Below are 6,911 nucleotides of genomic sequence, written 5' to 3'. Positions count from 1 at the left end.
CACATAAAATATATAATGTACTCTAGTAAAAATGAAGGCCACAGGCCACGATTCGGTTGATAACGGAAAACAAAAAGGTATCTCCTTCAATTACAAATTTAAAAAAAAAAAAAAAGAGAAAACCTCGTGTGTATGTCTTTGGAAGTGCATAAATAATAATATAAGATTTAGTAATGTAGCCCATAAGGTCTGAAAAGCTCCTAAATCCAGGTATGAAATTATGTAGGAAATTATCTATAAGAGAATACATTAAACCTTATACATCACATATAACTCTATCAAAATATGAAGACTTTCCTTTTAATATATAAAAATTACTGTAATATCACCCTATGAATGGTTCTGGATTTAGAAAAAAAAGCCCCATAATTATACGAATGAGGTAAAAATTGGGTATCAGAGGATCCATGCCAGTCGGCCATGCTTCCACCCATACGCCCACTTTACATAAGAGCATTTCCAAAGCACCTACCCCACACTAAATATCTAATAACATAAGGTACATGCTGTTTGACTATTGCGCCATAACAGGAGCCCACAAGGAATTCATTGAATACCAACCTGTACGCATGAGGAGTAGAGTTACAAGTGGGAACCGAGTTCATTTCCCTGCTTCTGTTGTTCAAATAAAGAGAAAAAAAAGGACTCAGGAGACCTAAATCCAGTATACCTACGACCATTGAAGCAAACAGAGTAGTAAGCTTCGGTAAGACCTTGAACCTAATAACTATGTTAAATTGAAAAGGAGAGGGGAAATCTCATAAGACATAAAAAAAAATACCTGTGACTTGGAGAAGACTTGAGACTATGTTCCTATACAATTACAAGGGAATTTAGAGAACAACCATACGACGTCGTACATTGAACGATGAACTTCCTCGCCGTAGCATAAAGGAAAGCAAAAAAGTAATAGAAAAAAAAAAGTATATGATGGTTTGAACCTGAGGCAATTTTTTTGGAAATAAATCATAGCTGAATTGGCCAAAACTTTATAATCTTTTTTTTTTTAATAGGAACGAGGAAACCTTTGACTAATTACCTAGAGTTACAATGTAGGTAAGCACCAATTCCACAACCAACTTTACCCCACCCTGCAATAAAAATAAAAATAAAAAGCCCCAAGACTCACTACCCTGGGGAGAAATAGAGTCGGGTATTCAGATAATGAGGTAAATAGCAACAAAACAAGTGGAAAAAAAATGGAAGGTTGAGCTAGTAATATTGTAGAACGGGAAAACCTTTCCATCGGATGAAAACTCCAAGTTAGGAATGCTTGCAACACAATATGTTGCAGTCAGAGTTGTAGATTACCTGACCACACTCGAATATATTATGAGAAGTAGGAGGAAAAAAGACTAGATACGAAAAGGAAATCGAAATGAGTTGATCTCTTACCAAAGACAAGGCCAGAGCCGTGGCATTACATTTAAAATCCTTACCAAAACACAGTGGTGAAGAGTCACTTGAAATCGTAGAGTAGGTCTGTTTGCCACGGAATCCTGTTGGATAGTCCAGCTGTGAGAACATCATGAACGTTCATGTGGCCTCTCAGCGTGACATCCCTCCAGAGCGAGAAACATAATCGACGAGGAGGAAAGGAGCGCAACCTGAAGGGTTAGGTTTATTGGTAGAATTCCTCACCCTTGAATTTCGGAAAACCATCTCCACCATACCCAACATCATCGTACTAGAAATCAAATGGACATCACGTGATCCACATGTACGTGGCGGTTTTCAGATCGACCATAAATTTGAGGAGGGTACCTTCAAACCATTTAGTTCCACCTGTATCCCATTATGGAAGAGCGATATCGAACGACATACATAAATGTCAAAGGTTGAAAATAATAATCCTATAGAGATTCATCATCTAAGTGCTGAGGCATAGGGATATCGGTATATGTAAATCACGTGGTACATGGCCTAAGGACACATAAATATGCTCATATATGTGTGAACCTTTTGATAAATTTAACCCACACACTTATACACGTGCATAAAGGTAGCGTTGTTACACCATTTCATATGGAAAAGGAACATAACGATCAATTGGAATTCCACATATAATAAGGAAGTGAAATATATTTTTCATACACGAAATATACTCATTAAGTGCTATTAACCGAAAATACCAAGTGTTTGTTTACATACGTTGGTGAGTCCATGAGGGATATCCAAACTCGAATTGAAGAAACTACCACTATGACATAATTGTTACATACTAAAGAATTAAGTAAGATAGTATGAAGTCACAAAATCTAGGTGGTTATCCCGCAAGCGATGATATCAATACCTTTATATCTAAATGGCATCATAATTATCGTTAGAGAGTATGTCGATGATTTGAAATGGGTACACACAATTAGTATATCATCTGTATAATGTTAATTCGAAGATAAAATGATTCACAATAGAATAAGATAGAGCCCTGGTACCATTTGCCTTAGTAAGAGGAAAATTTATATATGTTTTTACATACCCATGGGAACAAAAGAAAAAAGGGAAAAATTGAGTTAGAAACTTGGTATGTTATAGTATTGGTTATAATTTTGAGGGTTGATCCAAGGGATTAAAGATATGCTAAAAAATGAGATTGTGTGATAGAGCTCAAAACCTATACGATTGGACAAATCTTCATGATCTAAATTCAACGCAACTCATTAAACTCAAATTTGACAACGATGCACCCAAAATTGTGTTCTATTCGTTTTGGGAAACAACTAAGAAAACTTGAATTTGGGTTGCACGGATGCCCAGTAGTAGTCCGTACGCTGACTCGACATGACTTGGTAGGTGATTAAGTTCTTCATCAACCAATGGTTGGTCTACACTTGGCATCAGGTGATTGGTTGAGGTGTGGTTTATTGCTATTGGTTGAACGTTTTGTGGTGGCCCAATAAGGGAGTGCCATCTGGTCCAACTAGTGGCTGCCACGTGGCCTCCTCATGGTGGACCAAAATTTTTTTGGAGGTTGAAAAGCACCCCTGGGAGTCAAACGCAAGACAAAGAACCAAGAAACCAAGAGCTATACCATTGTGCCATCCCTATGTAACTCGATATATAATCAATACAAATTATATTTAAACTAAATCATTGGCATGGTTGGCGGCACGGTCGGGGCTAAGCCCGAACCCTAATAACCACTACCAAGAGGACCATGGGGTGGGACTATGGGCCATGGCTTAGCCCTAGCCCCATGGTAATGACACCCAACATAAATCATACACCGGAGCTAACCCAAAATCATGGGCGGAGATTGCAGGATGGGGGCCAGCCCAAGGTTCATGCGGGACCACATAACCTCACACTAGCAGATGGAGCACTCAAACCTCAGCGCAAAATTTAAGTGCTCAATCTAGGTTTTATGAAGCAATAACGTTGCTTGTCAATCGGTTTGGGGCCCAGCCAGTGGGGGTAGGCAATGAACCCTGGCCCTTAGGCACGCGACCCCCATGTGCCCTAATTTTTTGGAACTGGGGGCTTAATGGAAAAGTTATATGTCCTACGACTTTTCTCACTGAGCGAGAATGTAGGCTAGGTTTGTGCACTATTTTCACATTTGGGGTGCTCAATCCAAGTTGAGGCCAAATTGGAGGATGGTTAGCTGCAAAATTTGGGAAAATTAAGAAACAAGCATAACTTATTTAGGTTTTGGCCAAATGAAGTGTAGAAAGAATCAAAATGGGGGTTTTTTACTGTTCTGGAGCCATTGGAGACATTGTTTTAGCATTCTGAGCTCTATAAATTCATGTAAACACATATTTTTGAGCATAATGAAAGAGGCCCTACACTACAAACTAGACCAGGAGATGTAGCCCATGAGGGGTGAACTCCTTTATCATATTCTATCTTGTGTATGTTGTTATGCTATTGATGTCTTCTTTATTTTCTACAAAAATAACATAAAAAACATCTTTTATGTGTTTAGTAAATTGATCCTCTAGCCAAAACACATATAATTTACAGTTGAAAACTTATTTTAAAAACTCATCAAGTTTACATTTTGATCATTTTTAGTATCACAACCAGCTTATTATGAAAATCTGATTTGTTTGCAAGTGTTTTTTTGATGCTTATAAGGATGAATCTCAAAAGGGGAGAAGGAGAACTTGGGGAGCCAAATCTAAAATTGTTTCAAGGACAACAAACACACCTCAAGCTTCAATAGTCACGGCACATGAAGAAGGTTCTAAAGGGATGTCTGAAGATGAGAACACTTTCAGAAAATAATTATTTGAGATGTCAGAGATGGTTAAGGTTGTGTATCAAGAGAGTAATTCCATACTATATGGAGAAAGCTCAAAACCTTATGGAGTAAAAGGAGACAAACCTCCAAAATGGAATGGAGGAAATGGTGACAAACCACAACCCTCACCTCCATCCTCCTTCTCATGTTCATCCTCATCTTCAACTTTTTCTACGTTTTCGCAAACACTTCTAAACTCCCCAAGGGTTCATGGTAAAAATAATTTTCTTAAGCTTGAGATTAAGTTTGAATTTCCTATATACAATGGAGAGGTAAATGCAGAAACATTAGACAATTGGATTCATCAGATTGAAGTGTATTGTAGGAGACAAAGAATAAAAGGTGATGAAACCAAGATTTAGCTTGCTTCTCTTAGATTGGAAGGTGCAACACTGATTTGGTGGGAAGCCAAAAATCAAGAGTACATGAAGAAACATGGTAAGGTTTATCCTTTTGGAATGCCTTTGTTGTTGCAATAAGAAGGGAATTTTATCCATTTTCATACATGCAAAAAGCTATTATGGATTGGGAAAATGGGTAAAAATGTGCAATCTTATACTCAAGAATTTAGAAAACGAGCATTGATTTTCGGTATATATTTGTCCTCACAAGATACTTTACTCAAAGACATTGGAGGATTGCATAATTATTTGAGACACACAAATATCATGTTTAACCCTACAAAACTAGATGAAATTTGTGTACATGAAACTCATTTAGAAGAAAACAGGAAGAATGTTCCTCAAGTGGGAAGAAAAAATCCATTCAAGAATTGTGACAAAGGAAAGGGGAAATTCAAAGGAAAATGCAAGAAAAATGCTTCAGTTGATAAAGAGGGAGAAAATCTCACATGTAAATATTGTCCAAAAGAAGGATATGAGGAAGACCATTGCTGGAAACTTCATCCTAAAATGAGACCAAAAAAGTTTAACAATAAAGGGAAACAAAAGACTATTGCAACTACACAACAAGATTTAGGAAACAGACGATGAATTGGTAGAAGTGCTCAGTCTCGGCTCACAAGAAAATGAAACCATGTTTAGTAGAGAAATTTGTTACCTCCATTGTTTCAATTTGAATTATACTCAACTAATATAACATCAAAACTCATATATGCAAAGCATCTTACTTAGCCTTTTTAATCACTCTCTGACCAAGAGTGGCCCTGCCAGCAGGGATCTGTAAAGAATTTGTAAAAATATATGTGTCAATACTGAAAAAACAAAATAAAAGTCACCAAGTTGATTAAGCAATAGATGAGAAAGTGAATTCCCAACCATAAGAAAAAAAAAGATATCACAATATTGATATGTCATTGATTTCTTGTATCCAAACATTCAAGAGAGAGTTGGGGGAGGAAATCACTTAATCTAATTGAAGCGAAATATAATGGTGAAATGCAGTCTAATATCACATTACAAAGCATGTAAAATATAATATTCTTTTAATTTAAATTAAAAATTTCATAACATAGCGCTCTAGAAAATACAACATCGTTATTCTGTTTCACAATGTCTTCACTCCTGTACAATATGTTCTTAAAAAGTACAATGCAAAAGCTGCAAAATACAGTTCTCTTTTGGCTTAAATTGAACTAATTCATAACACGACATTATTGCTATTGTTTACAATCTCTTCGCATACAATGTCTAGCAATGATTTTAAAGACATACTTACAAACTGAGGTAGTTCCAAAATGTCTAGTCAAAATTTGCAAAATGATTTTTAAATGTAATATTGGAATAATAAACTTTATAAATGCCACTTAAAAAAACAAATCAAGCATTTATCAATAACATATAACTCGAAGTCAATCATATAATAAAAGAATATGATAAGGTATGCATTTAAACTACAAATGTTTTGATAAATAGCACCAAATTACTTAGCCAAAATAAGACTCACTCACACAGAATTGTTATTTCATAATAGTCCATATTCTTTAAAATTTAGATATCAAATATTATCTTGAGTTTCTATCATACCAACATTGTGCAGAGGACAGGATTTTAGAATTTTTTGTCTAACATTATCTTTTAAAACTATAAATAGTGTTTAAGATTTTTATTGCCAAGCTAGGGGTTAGCTTGTTTGGGTGAGTGCTTAAATAGGGTCACTGAGGGTCAAAGTGCTGAAAATCCCAGCCTCAAGTTCCCACATGGTGCTTGAAGATCACACCCTACACCTCCCACATGGTGCAAAAACATCAAAAAGCTCTAGCTAGTGGTGGAGTTATGCAAAATCTTAAATATATAATAAATTCCTTTAGTTTATATATTGTGCATTTCTTTTAATAGTTTTCACACATCAATGTGAAGCTTATGGACAATTGAGACATCCAAAATTCAATTTTCCAATCTCTTCTGTATTACTCTATGACCATTTACTTTTATGTGAGTTATACAATTTCACTAATATATGATAGTTTACCTTGTTAAAGTTATACAATTTCACTAATATATTATAGTTTACCATGCTAATATTTTACTAGTATTCACTACAATACATAAATATAAAGACCATTATCTTAAAATATATAGACTAATTAATCCTTATCCATATATATATAAAATAATCAAAATTTTAATTTAATATATCAATTAGTGTTGACTTAATTATTATTTATTATTATTCACTTAATTATTATAAAAACAAAATACAGTTT

This window comes from Pinus tabuliformis, chromosome 5_1 (genome assembly GCF_031772625.1).
Source record: "Pinus tabuliformis cultivar Carrire ecotype Pingquan chromosome 5_1, CPIR1, whole genome shotgun sequence".
NCBI lineage: Eukaryota > Viridiplantae > Streptophyta > Pinopsida > Pinales > Pinaceae > Pinus > Pinus tabuliformis.
Note: the sequence above shows the minus strand (reverse complement) of the source record.